Genomic DNA, 23894 nt, shown 5'->3' with positions numbered 1-23894 from the left:
TAGTAGTTCCTCTTTAGCCAGTATTTGCCTTGCACATCATTGTTGCTGACAACCTTAACACTATTGTGATGTCCAGGTTTAATTTGCAAGCAATCAATGGCATGTAGCAATGGATTTGACCAGCATCTGATCCTTAAACATTTTCACTCTGCATGTAGAGCAAACAGGTAATGAAATGATTGCAAATCCAATGTAGTTGCACTTGCAAATGGCTGCTTCATACTTTTGTTCATGCAATGGCATGGCGTTCAGCAAATGTGGATCCTGCATTTTCATCCATCAAATTGGCATTTAAATGCACCCAATCTGGGTGCCATTTTCTAGCAGCACTTTGCATCTCCAGAAGGGGAAGGAATAGTAGGGAACGAAGCTTGCATTGGAAATTGTCCAGAACATACATGCCATGTTTTTGTTTTAATTCACACTACTGTTCTTTCCCCCAAAGCCTTGATTTCCCTCATCCCTTCCATCATTGATCTCCCTGCTGCCTCTCCAGGCACCTGTTTGAACTCTCCTGAAAGATTGACAGATAGATAGCCAGGACTGTGATTGCACCAGACCCCTGGTCAAGTTTGACGAACAGCCGCTAGACACAACTGACCATGTGCCTGACCACTGTGTTTGCAACTCCTGGACTGACGGTATGTAAATCCCCTGACTGCTTGTGATAATGTCCCTTCAAGACTAACAACTAAACATCCTTTTGAACTGTGCTGGAACAAATTCCCTGACTGTGAGCAACCAAAGTTGTTGACTGACTGTGTCGAAGCCCCCGACTGCCTGTAGATTGTTGCCATCACTTATGGTACCAGGACGCCCTGACTAACTGTACTGCTGACTAACCAGTACCAGTTTCTGACATGGCCATTTTGTTGAATGAACAAGCACATCAGTTGACACATGCTATAGGTTTTATTTTGATATCTTGGTATACATTAAAGCATTGCAAAGCATGCCAAGCAAGAATGGTACGAGCATGTAGGGAGGTGCTTAGTAGACAAGAACTAAGAGAGAAAGTATGTAGTCTTGAGGTACAGCCAGGTCTAATCTCTGAACTGGGTGCCTTTCCCTGTCGGCAGTATCCCTGTTGCAACCTTCTCAATACTTGTAACTGTTGCTCCCTATAACACAAACCGTTTTTGTACATTTGTATAGATAATTACATTACCAAGGACGAAAGTGAGGACTGCAGATGCTGGAGATCAGAGTCAAGATTAGAGTGGTGCAGCATCTGAGGAGCAGGAAAATCGTCATTACCAAGACCTATGTCCATCCACGAAGCCTTTTTCAAACATTCAGTCAGTCTGGAGGTTTCACAATTTTTTCAGAGTGTATTCTCATCTGACTTGGGAGGTTGGTAAGTTTTTAGTTTCAGGATTGTTGAGTAGAATTTTGTAAGGGTCTGAACAATTTGATATATGGTGAGATGTGTAACAGAATCAGGAAGAAGGTCTGGCAAAGCCAATCTAGAAATTGAGATCATCTTACTCTACCTTTTGTGCTTTTTGCAAGAGGCATGGTGAGATTCCTGCCAAGCAATGTTGGGATGCCAATTGACAGGGATTAGTGGTTGTTAAATCCTTGATAATGCTACAATGCACCTTATTAATAGTCAACCTACCACCTTACCAAACTTGATAAATAACCTAAACAATGGGAAAATCTGACAAGGAAACCAGGGAAAACTCCATGCTGGACACTGAACAACATATCTTGAGGCACAATCCACGGGCTCCAACCACATGTATCCTTTGTCTATGATCACTGGCATCTACCAACCCTTCTGTTATGCTGACAGGCCACTGAGGAAGCAAGACCTATTACAAGATATTTCAATCTCATATATAAAACAGAATTGATACATTGTACTTGTGGAAATACTGAGGCATATTGTTTCTCCTTGATTCTGATATATTTTATAATTTTCCTAAAATTGCCAAATGTACAAACGTTAACTGTGAACAGAAAAGCTTAGGGGGAGATATTGCACAAAGTCAGGTTCTGAAAGAGATAATTTTAGAGACTGAATTACGCCTCATCTATGATATCATAGAGTCTTGGGGTGGATAATTGGATAAAATAGCTCTGGATCATGAAGGGGGCACATGGGTCATTTATATCTCTATAGGAAGTTAGCAACGATGTCTAGATAGCTAATGTAATTTGTACCTTATTGCTATCATGTGATAAACTTCTATCATGATCAAAGCTTCTCCTTATTACTACTCATTAGCTATTCTTCATTTATTATTGTAAGCCAAAACAGGCCTTAAAGCAAGTCAAGGAGAGAGGAAAGGTGGCAGCTTCCTCCTGGCTATAAATACCATGCCTTGCGCTCAGTGAGGCAATTTTAGGAAAATTATAAAATATATCAGAATCAAGGAGAAACAATATGCCTCAGTATTTCCACAAGTACAATGTATCAATTCTGTTTTATATATGATATTGAAATATCTTGTAATGAGAAACTGGCATTTCATCTCTGCTTCAGGATGAAAACGTTAAACTAATAAATTAGCATAGCTGTATGTGAACACTTAATGTTGAAGATGTAGTAAGAAAGAATGAACCATTGTCATAGCTTGATATTCTAAGATTATCAGAATTGAATTCCGTTACTTTGTCCATTTTCTGTGAAGGTCTTCAATCAGTGAACTTGATGAGAATTATGTGGATTGCCAGAAAGTGATGTAGATGTGAATTCATTAACACTAATCAAAAGAATATTGGAAATATGCTTGACCAGGGAATAAAATCAAATTGGGAGTCTTCAAGAAGAAAGTTGTCAAATATAACTAAATTGCTAGCTGTTTCAAAAGGCTGGAGTAGACATGGTGGACCACATGGACCCTTTCTGTGCTCTCTCTTGCTCTGAATCTGTGCGCTATTGTATGGTGCTATACACCCGAAAAGTTCGCAATTTATCAGATTTAACATGCACATTAGTTATACAAAAGAACATGTCTGAAATATTAATTGTTCCATTTACTTGGTTTTCAAGTAGAAAATGGTACTGATCTGTTTTTTTCATTTAAAAATAATGAAGAGTATGCCTGGATCTTGACTTGGACTATTCAAATAAAATTATAACAGGTAGTTAGGAATTATAAGGAATAATTAAGAAACATTAACAATAATACAGGTGATAAAATTCCAGTGTAAATAATTTATAGGATCCAAATAGCAGTTATCGATTGGGCAGAGCATTAAGTAGGAAATATTGAAGTTTGTTACATTGGCAACTTCATAATGAAGGGTCTTAAATATATATTGCAACTTGGAATATGTGGTACAGAAGTCAAATAGATATAATATTTACACACAGTGGTTTTCTGGAACAATACATTTTGAAATTAATTTTGGATCTACCATTGTAATAAAAATGCAGATTAAAAGTGATTATAATATTAAGATTAAAACTGACATATTGCAGATACAGATGAGAATCTTAAAATGTAAACAAAGTCAATTCGATAGGTATGAGAGGAGAGTTGGTTTACGTTTATGGAATAATAGGTGCAGAAGAGATTTACCAGAATGGTGCCTGGGATGGAATGTTTTGGTTTTGAAGAGAGATTGGGCAGACTAAGATTGTTTCCTTTAAGCAGAAGAGATTGAAAGGGAACATGATTGAGATGTATAAAATTATGAGGGGCATAGATAAGGAAGAAACGTTCCCCCTTGATGGGGGAATTAATGAACAGGGCCGTATATCTAAAGTAAGGCCAAAAACATCAGAGGAGATGTGAGCAAAAACATTTTCATCCAGAGGCTAATGGAAATTTGGAACTCTCTGTCTGTAAAGGTGGTAAAGAAAGGAACCTGCATAATATTTAAAAAGTACTTAGGTGCTTAGGCATACAAGGCTATGGGCTATGTTTTGGAAAATAGGAGTATATTAGTTAGGTGATTGTTTTTGATCAGTTTAGATGCAATGGGCCAAAGGGCCTTTTTCTGTGCTGTTGATCTTGAAAACACTAATGAAACAGTTCTAAACGTTCAACAGCAAGAGATTTCTATGAGAAATTAGATTCAGCATGAAAGATCCAGCCAGGGCTTATTCAATAAGTCAAGGATCAAATTAAACAAAAAAAGGCTTAGAATGTGCCTAAGGATAATGTAGCAAACCTGAGGATGAGAAGTTATATAAATTATCATAGATCCACCAAAATGTTGATTAAGAAAGGTAAATATTGGTCAGGCCATCCGTAGTTGCCTGGGACTCAAGAGAAGGAATCGGCTTTTCAGCCCACTGAGCCTACTCCACCATTTAATAAGATCATGGCTAATCTTAGTTATTGTCTCAGCTCCATTTTCTTGTCTGCACCCTATGATCCTCGGTTCTCTTATCTGTCAAAGAACCCCTATCCGTCTCAGCCTTGAATGTCTTCAATGATCCAGCCACCACAGCATTCTTGGGAAGAGAAAGCCCTAGACTAACACACTGAGAATGAATATTAATGTCAGTTTTAAAAGGGACAATTCTAACTCTTAAACTGGATCCCTCCTGGGTCCAGACTCATCCACAAAAGGAAACATCCTCCCAGTAACTACCCTCAAAATCTTATATCTTTCAATAAGATCACCACTCATTTTTCCAAAATCAATAAGGCTATTGATCAAACACCTTTCATTGCTCATTACCATACTCACTGAGTTCATGAGAATGATTCCAGAGATGAGAGTTTTGTCTTATGAACAGAGATTAAGCGGTTTAGTCCTATACTCTTTCGAGTTTAGAAGAATGAGAGGAGAACTGAGAGATATAGGATGCTGAAGAAATTGATAAAGTAGACTTAGAAACGATATTTCCTCATGCAGGGAAATCTAAAAGGAGAGGCCATAGTTTTGGGATTAGGGGTAGCAGCTTTAAAATACATATGAAGAGAAATTAGTTGTCTCAAATCTGTTGAATTCACTATCCCAGCATATGGTGGATGTTGGGATATGAAGTAAATTTATGGAGGAGATAGACAGATTTTTAACTCGCAATAATTTGAAGTGTCATGAAAAGCTGGCAGGAAAATACAGTTGAGGCCAAGATAAGATCAGCCATGAGCATATGAAATGGCGATTAGGCACTAGCAGCTGATTGCCTACTCCTGCTCTGATTTCTTATGTCATGCAATTATATCTAGAATAGCTTGCTTACTTTTTTGCACCAAAATGTACTGTTGTGGTAAATTGTACCAAATTAACATTACGAGCTCATTTTCCAGGTTACCTTTGCCAATCAGAATTTCTCAGACTAAATATATATAATATATATATATAAAAAAGCTAGCCACATTTATTGTGCTGCATTTCTCCCCTTGACAAAGCCATATTGACTGTCTGGTATTAACTTATTTTCTTTTTATATTTATATTTATCTTATCCTGTATTATGCCCTCCATCAGTTTTCCCATTATTGATATCAAGTTGATAGGTCTGTAGTTTTCTGAGTTATCCTTTGTCCCTTTCTCTAACAACAGTGTCAAATTTACAATCCTCCATTCCCCTGCCAGCCTTTTTAGCAACTCTTCTTTATCCATCACTGCCACTGCTCAGTTGCTCAACTGGGTCATTGTCACTGTTGTCCAAATTGGTAAAGACAAAAGCAAAGTATCTACGCAGTACCTCTGCCATATCCTTTGCTTCAGTGAGCAGGTTACCCTGCTCATTCCTAGTAGGCTCAAAATTATCCTTTACCAATCTTTTATGATTAAAATGTTTGAAGAAAATCTTCATATTCACTTCAGTGCACCCTGCCATCATTTTCTCTTGCTTCCTTTTTGCCTTTCTCATTCCAGCTTTAACCTCTCTCCTGCATTTGAGATACTCCTCCTCATTTCTCTTTCTATTTTTATTTTGGTAGGCATTCCTTACTTTTTTTCTCATCAATATCGTCATCAATATCGTCATCTCATCAAAGTCGTCTAGGATATTCTACCTTTGAATACCCTGGATTTATTTCTCATGGATATGTACCTAATTTGCATCCTATTCATCTCTCACTAAAATTATTCCATTTTTCAACTGTTGTTTTATCCACCAAAATGCATTTCCCATCAGCCTGCTCCAGTTCAACTTTTAGACCATTAAAACCCGCTCTTTGCCAGTCTGGGATCTTAATCTTTGACTGATTTTAATTCTTTTCCAACTTAATGTGAACTTCTTATGTTATGAGTGCTATTTCTGCAATGTTAAAAATCACATAACACCAGGTTATAGTCCAACAGGTTTATTTGGAAGCACTTGCTTTCAGAGCGCTGACAATCACCTGATGAAGGAGCAGTGCTCTGAAAGCTAATGCTTCCAATTAAACCTGTTGGACTACAACCTGGTGTTGTGTGATTTTGAACTTTGTACACCCCAGTCCAACACCAGCATCTCCAAATTTTTTCTGCAATGCTCCTCCAATTTGACATTCTCCACTTGGCTTTCCTCATTTCCTCAGACCAGATCCAGCATTGACCCCTCCCTGATAGTACTTGTATTCCAGAAAGGTCTCCTGCATACATTGCAGCAATCTCTCCCCTTCAATGACCCACACTCTCAGTTTTTCTTCCCCTGATCTATCCGAGGATAATTGAAATCACCAACTATTATGATCTTACTTGTCCTACAGGTTTTCATAATCTGCCTAGAAATGATCTCTTCCACTTCCTCTGAACTATTGCGAGATTGAGAATTAACAAGGTCTCAGCTCAGTTCCTGTTTCTCACCTCCACTCATTTAGATTCTCACTTAAGAACTGCGTACTCAAGGGCTATGTTAGTATCTTTGACCAAGACTGCTACACCTCCTCCTATTTTACCCACCCTGTTTCTACTAAAAACCTTACAACCTGGAATGTTGAGGATCCAGTCCTGGTCTGGCTTGAGTCACATTTCAGTCAAAGTTACTATATCAAATCCCCAAAGGAATTTCTGCTTCCGATGTCTGTGATAATGAACAGTAAATACATGTTTATCCCTACCTGTGCTAATAATTGATTAATTTTGCTGTAAATGCTGTGTCCATTCAGATACAGAGCCTTTAACTGTGCCATTTTGCCATTTTGCCTCATCGGTTGGTGAACTCTAAAATTTGTATTTTTTGTCCCATCCTGCCACATTCTGGTTATTATTACCCAGATTATTTATCCAGCTCTATTATCTCATTGTTTTCCTTTAATATTGCACATCGCTTCTTACATGATTCATTACTTTCTCTAACAACAATCAAGAAGCTTGACATCATCCAGGATAAATCAGCCACTTGATTGGCATCACATCCACTAACACTCAGTCACTCCACCACTGATATTCAGGAGCAATAGTGTGCACTATATGCAAGATGCACTGCTGAATTTTGTGCCAATCCATAGGCAGCACTTCCCAACCCACAAACACTTTATGAAGGACAAGGGCAGCAGACACATGAGAACAGTAGAACATGCAAGTTCTCCACTTACCATCCTGTTGGAAATATATCACCGTTCCTTCAGTGTCATTGGGTAAAAATCCGAGAATTGTCTCCCTCACAGCATTGTGGGTTTACCTGCATCAAATAGAGCTCAGGGATTCAAGAAGTAAAATCACCATTAGTTTCTCTAGGGCAACAAGGGACAGGCAATAAATGTTAGCCCAGCCAGTAATGCTCGAGCTGGATGAGTGAATAAAAAAGAAATGCTATTTATTTTAAAGCCCAGACCATGGCTTAATTCACTGCAATATTGGACCCAGCATAGTTCAAGATGAATCTGACTCCATGGGAGCAGCTCCCACTTGGACATTGTTCCGTGATTCAAGTTAATTCCACTTCGCTTTGAGATAGTGTTGTTGGATATTTTGCATCCAGTTGGGAGAACAGATGGTTTAATGTCTCTTGAAAAATATGTCAAGTAATTTCCTTTTAATCCTTTCACTAATAAATTTTCCACATAAATTACTTCATATTAATCCCATCCATTCTTTGTTGGCATCAGTAATATTTGATCTATTCCATTTTCATGGAATGGCTCCATGTCAGGCCCGGGTGCCGACTTAAATAGAACGATGCCGTCGTGTCTAAAAAAGGAGCGTGAACTTAGTTCAGCTCAGTTAAACTAGACTGGTACCAAACTCTGCTGTCAAACAGTTGATTTTGACTCATGAAGAAAGGTCTCATTTGCTCCCAGCGCAATAACATGGTCTGACAAGGTTTCCTACAGTACAACTGCATTTAATTATGTTGCTGTTATTGCTCAAGTATTTAAAAAAAAACGACAATTGCACAGTTAAGAGGCAGGTGTATTAAGTGTCTGTCAGATGCACTTTATCAGCATATATCAAAAAACACCTGAGAGAATTCTCTGTGGTTATGCATTGAGTATCTTTTGGGACAGTGTAGTGCATTCATCAACAGATCCTGAAGGAGCAATGATGTATGATGTTTCATGTCAAAATCAAAGGTACTAAGGATATTTGCCTGGGAAGTCCAGACGTGTGGTCTCAGATAAAGGTTTGCATATATTTCTGACAGCTTTAAATTACATAAGGGAAGCCATTGTCCAAAGAGACCACTATATAAGGAATTACCTTCATGAGGAAAATCATTTGTCGTTACAATGTTGTTGACTTTGTATGTTTTGCAGTCTTGCCTTGGAGAATAATGTGAAATAGTGTAAGCTTTTCAGGCTGATTAACAGAGTGACAGATCACAATTTGAAAGCTTTATCCATGACCAAACAAATCTTTATACAAGTTGATAGGATGGTTAGTTTTATACTGACAGCAGCTTCCCTGGGATCTAATATACACAATGAAGGGCAGGCAAAAGTATCCCATTCAATGTAAATCCAGAAATTAAAATCAGGATTTCTATTTTCAGGAACTGTCTGCATTTTTTCACTCAGAAGCAGGATTATTGCAATTTAAGCATAGCTACACAACTGCCCAACTGATGAGAGTGGAGTGGGTGGTGGCACTTTCTGTGAGGAGTCTATGCTCTTTTCCTCAGAGGCTGAGAAGTGTATGTTTTGCAGGGCAGCCCTTTTTATCTCAGCATTGTGGATATCCCATTGGTTCCCATGGGAGACAAGAGAGGAAATGTCACAACCAAGTTCAGTAAAGTTGTGGTGTTTTAACTTAAAATAGAGTGGGGGAATGGGAGAGTTGCACAATAATGAATTAGATTAGATTACAGTGTGGAAACAGGCCCTTCGGCCTAACAAGTCCACACCGACCCGCCGAAGCGCAACCCACCCATACCCCTACATTTACCCCTTACCTAACACTACGGGCAATTTAGCATGGCCAATTCACCTGACCTGCACATCTTTGGACTGTGGGAGGAAACCGGGGCACCCGGAGGAAACCCACGCAGACACGGGGAGAACGTGCAAACTCCACACAGTCAGTCGCCTGAGGCGGGAATTGACCCCGGGTCTCTGGCGCTGTGAGGCAGCAGTGCTAACCACTGTGCCACCGTGCCGCCCACCAATGATGTGGCTGATTTAGTTGCTGGGCATGGAGTGTTATTTGTCCCCACAGAAGTGGTCCCAAACTTTGCTATTCAATGCCAAAATCCTCTCCTTATAAGGGCTGAGGAGCTGAATCTAACTCTTTCTGCCACTTCCCTGTTCTTACAGGCCGCTTACTGCTGTGATGAGATAAAGGAAAGGGTTCAGTAAAATGAAGGCAGATGGCATAATTAGCAGCGCTGGTGGAGGTGGGAGACAGATGATAAGTTGACCCAGTTGAGATGGTAGCTATTCAATCAGGTTGGCAGTGTCTGATGCTTTGGCCCCCACTTACCCAGGTGAAGTAGAGAAGTTCATTAATGTTCTTCCTGCATTGCTGGACATATCTCCAGACTGTGGAGCCTGCACTGATGGGTGGCATTTCAGATCAGGGTACCCTTGGTGCTGTGGCCCTCCTACCACCAGGTCCTTGAGGTCTCTGTCTGCAAAATGGAACACAAATTTGCCCATAACTGCTGTGCCCAGTAAGAATATGTGAAACCATGCATGTCAGTTCTGACTGCCAACACTTAACTAGGTGCACAAGAGTGTTTTACATATTTTGCTGGTTTTGGGAATGCCAGTACATAATTGGGATATCTAGACAATAGTGCACACTTATGGCTATGGTAAGTGGCAGAATCAGGCAGGTATTGGATAAAATGGGTGCCATAGGGGTAGATAGTGTAATGAGGTTAGTTTCGGATGATCACATGAGAAAACTCACTCAGCCTCATTCAGAGAAACCCTCCATGAAACTTAATGAAAATTACTCAGCCAAAAGATAATGAGATTCAGTGGGGCAGAACATCACTTCTTCCTGAATGGATAGACTTCAATGAACTAATGGCTTTCCTCTTCCATTGTTACCTTGTAAGATTTTGGACTATAAAAACACACTTTACCAAATCACTTGCTGTGAGCATTAAAAGACCACGTCGGGAAGAATAAGATCAGCAAATGCATTCCCTGTTGAGGAGATTATTGCTAGTTTAGAGTCTAATGCTGCTTAATATTTCAATCTGTGTTTCTGCAGGATAAAAGGCTCAGATGGTAGTTGGAGATAAAATGAAGCTGTCAATTGTTGAATGGTATTTTCAACTTGACTTTGCTCTTCATAAAGGAAGGAATGTGAACGTTAGCAAAATGAATACCTTGCTACTTCAGAATACATGGAATGTACAGCAAAGAAACAGGTCATATTGCTGAACTGGTCCAGGGAATGTTTATTCCCAACTTCACCCAAGCAGCCTGCACTTTTATTACTGTGTCCCTTGTGTATATTTCCAGCTTCCCATTAAATGCATGAGTGCTCTTCAAATCTATAACTCCTTTTGACAACATGGTCCATATTCTAACGACTCACGGATGATCTTTCTTTATCATTGTGCTAATTGCACAAAGTCACATTCCTTGCTAGGAAACATAAGATTGTTCATTGAAAAATTGGATACTTCAAACCATCAAATCCAAGACATTTTCATGCTTGCCTGATGTGGCCCACATAAAAGTCCAGACTCACAACAATGTGGTTGACTTCCAGCTGCCCTCTGGGGAATTAGGCATGAACAAATGAAATGACTGAGATGTTGAACATCAGGAATCAATGCCTGGGAAAGGAAAATGCTAGCATAACATAGGTGGCAGAAAATGCTGTCAAAGGACGAATAATTCCTTTAACTTGGGCATTGCTAATCTGATTGCTATTTATTAAAACATAGAACATTACAGCGCTGTACAGGCCCTTCAGCCCTCGATGTTGCGCCGACCTGTCATACCAATCTGAATCTGGAGTAGAGTTGTGCTGGAAAAGCACAGCAGTTCAGGCAGCATCCGAGGAGCAGGAAAATCGACGTTTCGGGCAAAAGTCCTTCAAAGGGCTTTTGCCCGAAACATCGATTTTCCTGCTCCTCGGATGCTGCCTGAACTGCTATGCTTTTCCAGCACCACTCTACTCCAGAATTTGGTTTCCAGCACCTGCAGTCATTGTTTTTACCTGTTTATACCAATCTGAAGCCCATCTAACCTACACTATTCCATGTACGTCCATATGCTTGTCCAATGACGACTTAAATGTACTTAAAGTTGGCAAATCTACTACCATTGCAGGCAAAGCATTCCATACCCTTACTACTCTCTGAGTAAAGAAACTATCTCTGACATCTGTCCTATATCTATCACCCCTTGATTTAAAGCTATGCCCCCTCGTGCTCGCCATCACCATACTTGGAAAAGGCTCGACCTGTCCAGTCTATCTAACCCTCTGATTATCTTATATGTCTCTATTAAGTCACCTCTCAACCTTCTTCTCTCTAACGAAAACAGCCTCAAGTCCCTCAGCCTTTCCTCATAAGACCTTCCCTCCATACCAGGCAACATCTAGTAAATCTCCTCTGCACCCTTTCCAAAGCTTCCACATCCTTCTTATAATGTGGTGACCAGAACTGTACACAATACTCCAAGTGCGGCTGCACCAGAGTTTTGTGCAGATGCAGCATAACCTCATGGTTCCAGAACTCGATTCCTCTATTAATAAAAGCTAAAACACTGTATGCCTTCTTAACAAGCCTGTCAACCTGGGTGGCAACTTTCAAGGATCTGTGTACCTGGACACCGAGATTGTCTATCCTAAGTTGCTTTTGAGAAGGTGGTGCTGAACTTGCTTCTTGAACTGCTTCAGTTTGTATGGTGGCTGGGCAGGAGGCTGGAAAAACACAGCAAGCCAGGCAGCATCAGGAGGTGGAGAAGTCGATGTTTTGGTGTAACCTGTCTTTATCCCCACCCTGCCCCAAAAACATTGGCTTCTCCACCTCCTGATGCTGCCTGGCTTGCTGTGTTCTTCCACCCTCCTGCCTGTCTATTTTGGATTCCAGCATCCGCAGTTCTTTTAATACAAGATTGTATTGTGAAAGCTATTTTTGGAATATTACATTTAGTTCTGGTCTCCCTGCTGTGGGAATGATGCTGTGAAACTTGAAAGGGTTTAGAAAAGATTTACAAGGATGTTGCCAGGGTCGGACGGTTTGAGCTGTAGGGAGAGGCTGAAATGGCTTGGGCTATTTTCCCTGGAGAGTTGCAAGCTGAGGGGTGACCTTATTAGAGGTTTGCAAAATCATGAGGGGCATGGAAAGCATGAATCGCTAAGCTCTTTTCACCAGGATAGTCGAGTCCAAAACTAGAGGACATAGGTTAAAGGTGAGAAGGGAAAAATTTAAAAGGGAACCAAGAGGCAACTTTTTCACAAAGATTGAGCTGCCAGAGAAGGTGGTGGGGGCTGGTACAATTATAACATTGAAAAGGCATCTTGATGGGTATATGAATAAGAAGGGTTTAGAGGGATATGGGCCAAACGTTGATAATGGGACTTGATTAATTTAAGATATCTGGTCGGCATGGATGAGTCGGACTGAAGGGTCTGTTATCACGCTATACAGCATGACTGTATGACCCTAAGACTGTGAAGTAAAGAATTTCAAGATTTTGACCAGGAATAATGAAGGAATGGTGAAATCGAGGCAAGCTGGGATGCTGTATGACTTGAGATAAAGACAGAGGTGATTGTATCCCCAAACATCTGCTGCTCTGTCATCCTCTACAAGGTAGAAGCCACATTTCAACTGTACTTCAAATAAGTCTTCAAATGTACTTCCATGGTAGTAAAATATTTGGAAATGTTCCAGGGATGTGAAAGGTGGTACGTTTGAATATATTCTTTCTTTATTTTACACACTGCACACTTACCAGAAATATTGGTCATCAGAGGAGTTAATTTCAATATAATTATCATATTGTGAGACAAGTATCTTACTGCAAAAAATACTAGTGAGCTGGTCCAACCTAGAATTGATAATATGTAATATAAAATTCATTAATATTTCATACTAGAATTAGTTTGGCAATATTGTCCATTGGTGTAAACCTTTCCTAAATGGCCTTATATTAATCCGTATAAATTGTTATAAAATTCTTTATTAATGTATTTTTTAACAAATGCAGCAGTAATACACCATTTCAGTTGTCACATTAATTAAAATGACAGTTTCCAATTATTGTTGCAATATCTCACAATGCAAAGAACATTAACAGCAAATTTAACCAATAGCAGAAAGCAGTTTAGTTTATCCTCGTGCCCTCACTTGTCAGATGAATAAATATTCAGCTGAGCTGCAGATTATTTTTTAAAGCTTTGAGCCACTTTTAAACTAATAGAGAAAATAAAAAGTACTGGAGGGAGATCATCACTTAAAAGAAATCTTGTTGTTTCGTTTCCCTGTCGAGGGGAGAAATTATCAACTCATCCACTTGAAGCAAATTAAATTTTAAAGCGTAATAGTCCTGCCAGGATTGAGTATATTTGCTCATTGCTTGTTGTTCAGAATAGCATTTTCACAAAATTTTGTTCGTGACACAGAACCTTAGTTCAAGAGCTCTGCTTTTCATTTTGTCTATTTTGAAAGCTAATCTGCCAACCATTCTAATTTCCTGCATGGAATTACATAGATTTTGACGTTAATGCACATATTACAATGTTTAAAAAAGTGTTGCAGCGTGAATTCTCTATATGTCAAAGACAACATGTTTCTCTATTATAACAGTGTGGGTTAATAGCCAACTTTTTTACCTAAGATGAAAGAACAATGTTAAAATGATGGCCTTACATCATTTTGTCTTGTGTGGTTAATCAGCTTAAAAAAAGGACAAGCTAATGCACACCAACTTGCAATAAAATGTTGCCATGTTTTCTCAGCAACAAAACATCTCTAATATTGATGTAAAAGAAAGATGCAGTCTTTCATCATGCTGAAACAGTTTAATTTGATGACTCACTGACAAAAAAAATTAAGATTTTTTCACATTCTCCCCGTGTCTGCGTGGGTTTCCTCCGGGTGCTCCGGTTTCCTCCCACAGTCCAAAGATGTGCAGGTTAGGTGAATTGGCCATGCTAAAATTGCCCGTAGTGTTAGGTAAGGGGTAAATGTAGGGGTATGGGTGGGTTGCGCTTCGGCGGGTCGGTGTGGACTTGTTGGGCCGAAGGGCCTGTTTCCACACTGTAGTGTAATCTAATCTAAAATGTGCACTACACCTGTAGCCCTTTCCAGCTAGGGACAAGAGCAGAAGAAATGAAGAGTTTTAATAAGGACTGCAAAAATGCACCAAGTTATGGAGGTGAAGCTTTCAGTGGGATGATCTTCAATTTTCAGCCAGAAATGCCAAATGAATGCCATGTTAAGTGTTGGAATTAGCTGTGCTCCAAACCAAACTGTTCCAGAACAGCTATGCAGCAATGTAGGAAATTGCCCAGATATCTTGGTCACACAAGATCAAACTTGTGCATCAGTACACTTTTATTCATCAGCAAAATAATGGAAGAAGTCATCAGCAGTGCTATTGAGCAACAATTACTCAACAATAACCTCAGTTTGGGTTGCACCAGGTCCACTCAGTTACAAAAACCATTACAGCCTTGGTCTGAACATGAACAAAAGAGCTGAATTCCAGAGGTGAGGTGAGGTAAGAGTAACTGCCCTTGACATTAAGACAACACTTGACTGAGAATGGCATCAAGGACCCTTCAACTGCTTCCTTAATCACCTTCTCTCCATAATAATGGAATATTTGTTGATAACTGCACAATGTTCACCATTACTTCCAACTCCTCAGGTAGTGATGCAGTCTGTGTCCACACGCATAAGACCTGGATGATGTCAAGGCTTGGACTGATATATATATATAAATTACACATATAATTCACAAGTCTGTGACTCGTAAAGAGAGAATCTAATGATTGCAATTTGACATTAAGTGGTACTATCATCATCGAATTTCCTGACTACCAACATTCTGGGGTTTCTGTTGACCAGAAACAGAACTGGATGTGTCAAAAAAAAAAACACTGGTTACAAAAGCAAGCCAGAAGCTAGGGATTCTCACCTTCTAAAGTTACAGGGTCATGCAACATGGAATCAGACCCTTCGGTTCAAATGTCCGTGCCAACCATGTTCCCAAAACAAACTAATCCCACTTGCTTGTGTTTGGCCCATATCCCTCCAAACGCTTCTTATTCATGTACTTATCCAAGTGTCATTTAAATATCTCAACTGTACCTACATCCAACACTTCCTCTGGCAGTTCATTCCATATACAAACCATTCTCTGTGTAAATGAAGTTGCCCCTCATGTCCTTTTTAAATCTTTCTCCTCTCACCTTAAAAATATGCTCTCTAATCTTGAAATCTCCCATCGACGGAAAAGACACTTGCTAATCAGCTTATCTATGGTTTTATAAACCTTGAGAAGGTTAGCCCTCAACCTCTCATGCTCCAACCTCTTTTAACTCAAATCTTCCATTCCTGACAACATCCTGGTAAATCTTCTCCGAACCCTCTCCAATTTAATAATATCCTTCCTAAACCAGGGTAACAAGAACTGCCCACAGTATTCCAGGAGAGGTCTCACTAACATCCTGTAAAACCTTAACATGACATCCCAATTCCTACACTCAGAGGTCTGAGCATTGAAGGCAATGAAGGTGTACTACTCACCTTCTTAATCACCCTGTCAACCTGTGATGCAACTTTGAAAGGATTTTCTCCATGAATCCTGAGATCTCTCTGTTCTACAACACTACCCAAGGCCCTAACATTAATTGTATAAGTCCTCCCCTTGTTTGTTTTACCAAAATGCAATACCTTGCAATTATGCAAATTAAACTCCATCTGACATTCCTCAGCCCATTGGACCATTTGATCAAGACCTCTTCGTAATCTTAGACAATCTTCTTTACCGTCCGCTATACCACCAACGTTGGTGTTAGCCACAAACTTATTAACCATATCACTTAAATTCTCATCAAAATCATTTACGTAATTGATAAACAAATGTGGACCCAATACCAATCCCTGTGGAACATCACTAGTCACAGGACTTCAGTTCGAAAAACAATCCTCCACCTCTACCCTGTGTCTCCTATCATCAAGCCAATTTAGTATCCAATTGGCAAGCTCTCCCTGAATACCATGTGATCTATCTTTACAAATTAGTCTACCATGTGGAACTTTGCCAAAGGCTTTACTAAACTCCATGTTAACAATACCTACCACTCTGCCCTCATCAAGCTTTTTGGTTGCTTCCTGAAAAAACTCAATCAAGTTTGTGAGACATGATTGCCTTCACACAAAACCATGCTGACTATTCTTAATCAGTCTTTGCCTCTCCAAATGCATGTAAATTCAATATTTCAGAATTGCCTCCATCATTACCCACCACTAAAGTCAGACTCACAGGTCTATAGTTCCCAGACTTACAACCTTTCATTAACAAAGGCATAACATGAGTCATCCTCTAGTCCTCCGGCACCTCGTCCATGGTTTTATGTGGTACAAATATCTCTGCTAGGGACCCTTCAATTTCCTCCCTAACTTCCCACAATGTCCTGGAATACACTTGATCAGGTTCTGGAGATTTATCCACATTTATGTTTTCTAAGACTTGCAACACTTCCTTTTCTGTAATGTGAACTGTTATGAAGACATCAATATGTATTCCCCTGAGTTCTCTAGCCTCCATTTCTTTCTCCAATAGTAAAAATTGACATGAATTTTTTATTTATTATCACTCCTATTTCCTGAGGTTCAATGTATAAACAACTTCATTGATCTTTAAGGGGTCCTATTCTCTCCCTAGTTGTTCTTTCATTGTTAATGTATTTGCAGAATCTCTTTGGATTATCCTGAAGCTTGTCTGCTGAGGCTATCTTATATCCCCTTTTTTTCTCCTAATTTCCTTCTTAAGAATGGCCCTGCACCCTTTATACTCTTCAAGAATTCATTTGATCCCAATTAATTCTTCAGAGTTACCTCATTCTCTGACTTGCTCTTGTCTGTCTTTTCTAATTAACTTGCTCTTTTTGATTCAGAACCATCCTTATCATTCTAACTAATATTCCCCTGAATTATTCTTTTCTGCTGTGTGGGACTCTAAAATCTGTGCACTCTCAACGTCCCTGTGCAGAAGTCAATGCATTGCAACACCAACTGGTGTGCATGGAGCCTCTGAGCAATTGTACCAATACATTATTGTGCTGCTTAGAGAGAACATTGTATGTGAATCCCCAAAGCCTAACTACCTCATGATTGATTGATTAGATTCCCTACAGTATGGAAACATGCCCTTCGGCCCAACACGTCCACACTGATCCTCCGAAGAGTAACCCATCCAGACCAATTCCTCGATTCTATTTTTACCACTGACTAATGCACCTAACACTATGGGCAATTTAGCATGGCCAATTCACCTAACCTGTATATCTTTGGACTGTGGGAGGAAACCCAAGCAGACACGGGAAAATGTGCAAATTCTACCAAGGCAGTCACCTGAGGCTAGAATGAATCCAGGGTCCCTGGTGCTATGAGGCAGCAGTGCTAACCACTGAGCCACCATGCTGCCCAATTCAGCAGTGTGATCAAATACTGTCCACTTACTTGGATGAGTATAGCCTCAACAACACTCAAACAGTTTGACTGTACCCAAGATCCATGCAGCCTGCTCATTTGATGCCTCATCAATCACCTTCAACAGTTACTCCTTTCACCACTGCCATGTAGCAACAGTAGCATCTACAAGATGCACTCAAGCAACTCACTAAGGTTGTTTTGACAGCATTTTCCAAACCTGTGACATTCACCACTGAGACAAACAAAATCGCCCCTGAAAGTGCCCCTCCAAGACACAGGTCATCTTAGTTTGGAGCGACACTGCCAATCCTACATTGTCATTATTCAAAGTTCTGGAACTCCCTTCCACACACACCGTGGCAGTAGTTTGTGAAGGCAACTCACCACCAAGGGCATCAGGGATAGGGAATAAATGCTGGCTTTACTAATGATGCCCACATTTCATGAGTGAATATATTACAAAACTGGCGTTGAAAAAGATCTTTAAGGTGGAGAGGAAAGAAAGGCAGTTTAAGGAGGGAATTCCAGAGGATGTGTGTGGGAATTTAAGGCTCAGGTGTGTGGGGTGAAGAATACAGAAGTGTTGAGTTTGGGGCATGAAGGATGGTCGAACTTGAGAGGTTAGGGAAAGGAAAGGGAGAAACCAAAATGTAATTTAAACAGGAGGATGTTAATTTTAGTGTTGATGCCTGAGGAAAGTAAAACCAAAATATGTTAGCAAAGACAGAGATGATAAGTGAATGAGACCAGTGTGGGATAGAATTAGAAGAACAGAGATTTGGATGAATTGACATTTGCAGCAGACGTTGATAATTGGTAAGTGACTAATCATGGCTGAGAGTGTCAGTGGCTTCCAAACTGTGTGAGGTAGCGAAGAAGGAAGGAGGAGACAGTAGAGTGAATGGATAAGGGGTCAGAAATTCAGAACAGAGCTGAACCTAAGGCTGTGTGCCACTGGAAAGATGTAGATACTGCATACTAAGTGAACTAGCTACAAGGGATCTCATACAATTTTTCAGTTTGCTAGTGCTCAGCTGTTGTTGACCATGTACCCCATTCACTGCCCCTTTCAGACATATCATATTTCTCAGAGAAACCTTCTTTGTCACCTGAACGTCTTATGAAATGGTGTCACAAAATGCTGCAAGAGACAGGTGATTTAAAGTTGCAACACCTTCTTACGTCTACATGTAGCCACAACTCACTTTCTGCACTGCCGAAACAAATGAGGTGGCACCATGCTGTAGCTCAAGTCAAACTTGGCCTTATTATGACATCGACATCATATTCCATGTCATGTGATGTGTCACATCAACGTCACCAACTGTGCACAATTATCTCCTGGATCATCTACCTTTATTCCTGATGAAGGGCTTTTGCCTGAAACGTCGATTTCGCTGCTCCTTGGATGCTGCTTGAACTGCTGTGCTCTTCCAGCACCACTAATCCAGAATCTGGTTTCCAGCATCTGCAGTCATTGTTTTTACCCCACAGAAAAAAAACTGTTAACTGATATATCGAGCATGATATTCCATCCACTCTTTTCATACAATACAACAAAGCACCAAATAACTACTTACCCATTGAGACCCAGCTCATTAAAGCACAGAATACCCTTCAAATTACGACAGACATGTTTCTTTGCTGCACACACAATATTGAGTTGTCTGACTTACAGGCTACCCACGAGCTGGCTCAGTTCAAACTCTACTCATAACCCCTCAACTCGGATATACTTAATTGCAATGCATGAGCAAGCAATATGTAGAAAATCATGAATCACAGGGGGCACATTAAGAAAGGATGTTGAGCACCATAAGAAGGCATGCTCTATAACATCATATGCTCTCAAACATCATAACTGTTCCTTCGCTGAATAAATTCTGTCACTCAGAATATCTGCTGTAATCTATCATTCTATCAATGAGCTGGAAAGGGAACTTGTTTTGTTCCTACACATAGCATACTGACCCAAAGCAATTGTTAGTCAATTCACCGAACAGTTTCAAAAATGAAAAGAAAAGACTTGGATTTATAAAGTGTCTGCATCACTTCAAAATCCCAAAACAGTTTAACATCAATAGTCACTGTTGAATGTAAGAAGATGTGACAGCCCCACATCAATCCCCCACAAACACCAATCTAATAATGATAACATAATCAATTTTAGGTGTTGGTTGAGGAATAAGTATTGAGCATGACATTAGTGAGAACATCTCTTTTTTGAGATAGTCCTGAGGGATGTTTTACATCCAATTGAGTAATCAGATGGAAGCTTGGTTTCAATTCTCACATGAAAGATGGTGCATTGCAATACTCTTTCAGTTCTGCCAGTGTTCATCTTGATTATGTGTTCAAGTGGATCTTGAACCTCTGGTTGCAAACTGTGAGTATGTTGTACTGCAAGTTACAATACTATGGATCCCTGAAAAAGGGAAAAAAAAAACACTCATAAATGTTAAAAACGGCCATAATTTTGACACCCAGTGAAAAGTGTCACGGGAGTAAATTGTAAATGAAGTCACAGGTGGTACCCAGACCCAGTATCGGTATTAATGTTGAAGACTTGCTCTCTGCAATTTGCTGTGCCCCTAGCCAAGCTTTGTCAGTGCAGCAATAACATTGACATCTTCCCAACAATATATAAAATCACCCAACCATGTCTTATCTATAAAAAAGCAGGACAAAAAAATTACTGGCCCTTCAGCTTCATCTCAATCATCAGCAAAATGATTCTGATCACTTTCTCTCTCTATTTGCACCTTCTCTGAGGCTATAATATTGCACTTTGTTCTCTACCGTGCTGTACTTGGTACTGTATGATCTGCCTGTATGGCATACAAAACAACACTTTTCATAGTATCTTGGTACATGTGACAATAATAAATCAATCAAGCAATCAGGTGGTGGAAGGTGTCATCAACAGTGCTTTCAAGAAGTACTTATTCAACAATAACATGGTCACTGACATCAATTTGGGTTCCATCAAGCCCACTGAGCTCCTGACCTCACTAAAGACTGGGTTCATACGTGGACAAAAGAGCAGAATTGGGAGTGACGCTGCCTTTGGTCAAGGTAGCATTTGATGAATTGTGCTATCAAGGTGCTGGGGCAAACCTGGAGTTAATGAGAAAACTCTCTGCTGGTTGGAATCACACCTGGCACAAAGAAAGGTGCCGATGGTTGTTTGAGGTCAGTCATCTCAGCCCCAGGAAATCTCTGCAGGAGCTTCTCAGGGTAGTGTACTAAGCCCAATTAACATCACCAACTTTGTCAATGACTTCCCGCTATCCGATACTCAGAAGTGGAATCTTGCTGATGATTATGAAATGTTTACAATCATTCACAACTCCTCAGGTGCAGAAGCAGTCCACATCCAAATGCAATGTCCACATCCAAATGAAAACAACATCCCCATTCACTCTTGGGAATCCCTTACCCAAATCTGCCCAAACTGAAGAAGCATCTATGAATAAGTATGTAAGTTAGCTTGCTGAGCTTGAAGGTTTGTTTTCAGACATCTATGAAGGTAACTACCATCTCAATCATCTCTGCCAGGTCTAGGCAGAGACATGACAATGTCCAGTTTGAGCTGACAAGTAGAAATTAGCATTCATGGCACATTGATACTAGGGAATAACCATCTCCGACTAGTGAGAATCTAACAATTGTCATGACATTTATTGGCATTAACAGCACTAAAAGCTCCCACTATCAACATCTTGGGGATTTTGATTGATCAGAAGCTGGACTAGGCTTGGATTGAGCAAGTCAGAGCCTTGGATTCTTCAACAAGCAATTCATCTCTTAACACATCCAAGTCTGCCAGCCATGTACAAGTTGCAAGTCAGGAATGACAGAACACCTTTCACTTGCCTGAATGAATGCAGCACCAACAATATTCAAGAAGCTTGACATCATGGGAGACTGACTAGCAAGGTTAGATCTCATGGAATACAGGGAGAACTAGCCGTTTGGATATAGAACTGGCTCAAAGGTAAAAGACAGAGAGTGGTGTTGGAGGGTTGTTTTTCAGACTGGAGGCCTGTGACCAGTGGAGTGCCACTAGGATCGATGCTGGGTCCACTACTTTTCATCATTTGTATAAATGATTTGGATGTAAATGTAGGAGGTATAGTTAGCAAGTTAGTGGATGACACCAAAATTGGAGGTATGGTGGACAACAAAGAAGGTTAACTCAGATTACAACAGGATCTTGATCAGATGGGCCAATGGGCTGAGGAGTGGCAGATGGAGCTTAATTTAGATACATGTCAGGGGCTGCATTTTGGGAAAGCAAATCTTAGCAGGACCTATACACTTCATGGGAAGGTCCTAAGGAGTGTTACTGAACAAAAAGACCTTGGAGTGCAGGTTCATTGCTCCTTTAAAGTAAAGTTGCAGCTAGACAGGATAGTGAAGAAAACATTGGGTATATTTTCCTTTATTGGTCAGAGTATTGAGTACAGGATCCGACGAGCAGGATGCTGCCTGAATTGCTGTGCTCTTCCAGCACCACTGATCCAGAATCTGGTTTCCAGCATCTGCAGTCATTGTTTTTACCTTGTTGAGTACAGGAGTTGTGGCTGTACAGGACATTGGTCAGGCCACTTTTGGAATATTGCAAGCAATTCTGGTCTTCCTATCGGAAAGATGTTGTGAAATTTGAAAGGGCTCAGAAAAGATTAACAAGGATATTGCCAGGGTGGGAGGATTTGAGCTATAGGGAGAGGCTGAACAGGCTGGGGCTGTTTTTCCTGGAGCGTCGGAGACTGAGGGGTGTCCTTATAGAGGTTTATAAATCATGAAGGACATGAATATGGTAAATAGACAAGGTCTTTTCCTGGGTTGGGGAGTCCAAAACTAGAAGGCATAGGTTTAGGGTGAGAAGGGAAGGATATAAAAGAGACCTAAGGGCAACTTTTTCACGCAGAGGGTGGTATGTGTGTGGAATGGGCTGCCGGAGGAACTGGTGGAGGCTGATACATTGCAACATTTAAAAGGCATCTGGATGGTATATGAATAGAAAGGGTTTGGAGGTATATGAGCTGACAAGCGGGACTAGATTAGGTTGGGATATCAAGTCGGCAAGGACAAGTTGGACCAAAGGATCTGTTTCCGTCATGTACATCTCTATGACTCTATCATTGATCGCAAAACACCCACTTTAATGGTACCAGATATAACACCTTCAACATCTATCCGTCCACTTCTGGTCAAGACAGTGGTGCTGGAAAAGCACAGCAGGTTAGGCGGCATCCAAAAAACAAAAGAATCAATGTTTCGGGCACAAGCCCTTTATCAGAAATGGGGTTGTGAGCCAAGGGGGTCGTGAGATAAATGGGAGGGGTGTGGGGCTGGGAGCAAAATAGCTGAGAGTGCGATAGGTAGATGGAGGTGGGGGTAATGGTGATAGGTCGGAAAGGAGGGTGGAGCGGATAGGTGAGATGGAAGATGGGCAGATAGGACAGGTCATGAGGATGGTCCTGAATTGGAAGGTTGGAACTTGGATAAGGTGGGGGGAGGGTAAATGAGGAAACTGGTGAAATACACACTGATGCTGTTGGGTTGGAGGGTCCCAAGGCGAAAGCTGAGGTGTTCTTCCTCCAGGCATCGGGTGGTTAGGGAGTGGTGATGGAGGAGAACCAGGACCTGAATGTCCTTGGGAGAGTGGGAGGGGAGCTTGAACTGGTCGGCCACGGGGCAGTGGAGTTGTTGGTGTGGGTGTCCCAGATGCGTTCTCTGAAGCACTCTGAGAGTAGGCATCCTGTCTCCCTAATGTAGAGGAGACCGATCGGGAGGAATGGATACAGTAAATGATACATGTGGAAGTGCAGGTAAAACTCTGATGTATGCGAAAGGCTCCTTTGGGCCTTAGACCAAGGTGAGCGGGGAGGTGTGAGCACAGGTTTTGCAATTCCTATGGTGGCAGAAGAAAGTTCCAGGAGGGGAAAGCTGATTGGTGGGGGTGGTGT

Source organism: Chiloscyllium plagiosum, chromosome 10 (genome assembly GCF_004010195.1).
Source record: "Chiloscyllium plagiosum isolate BGI_BamShark_2017 chromosome 10, ASM401019v2, whole genome shotgun sequence".
In the NCBI taxonomy this organism is placed as follows: Eukaryota; Metazoa; Chordata; class Chondrichthyes; order Orectolobiformes; family Hemiscylliidae; genus Chiloscyllium; species Chiloscyllium plagiosum.
This window is presented reverse-complemented; position numbering follows the sequence as displayed.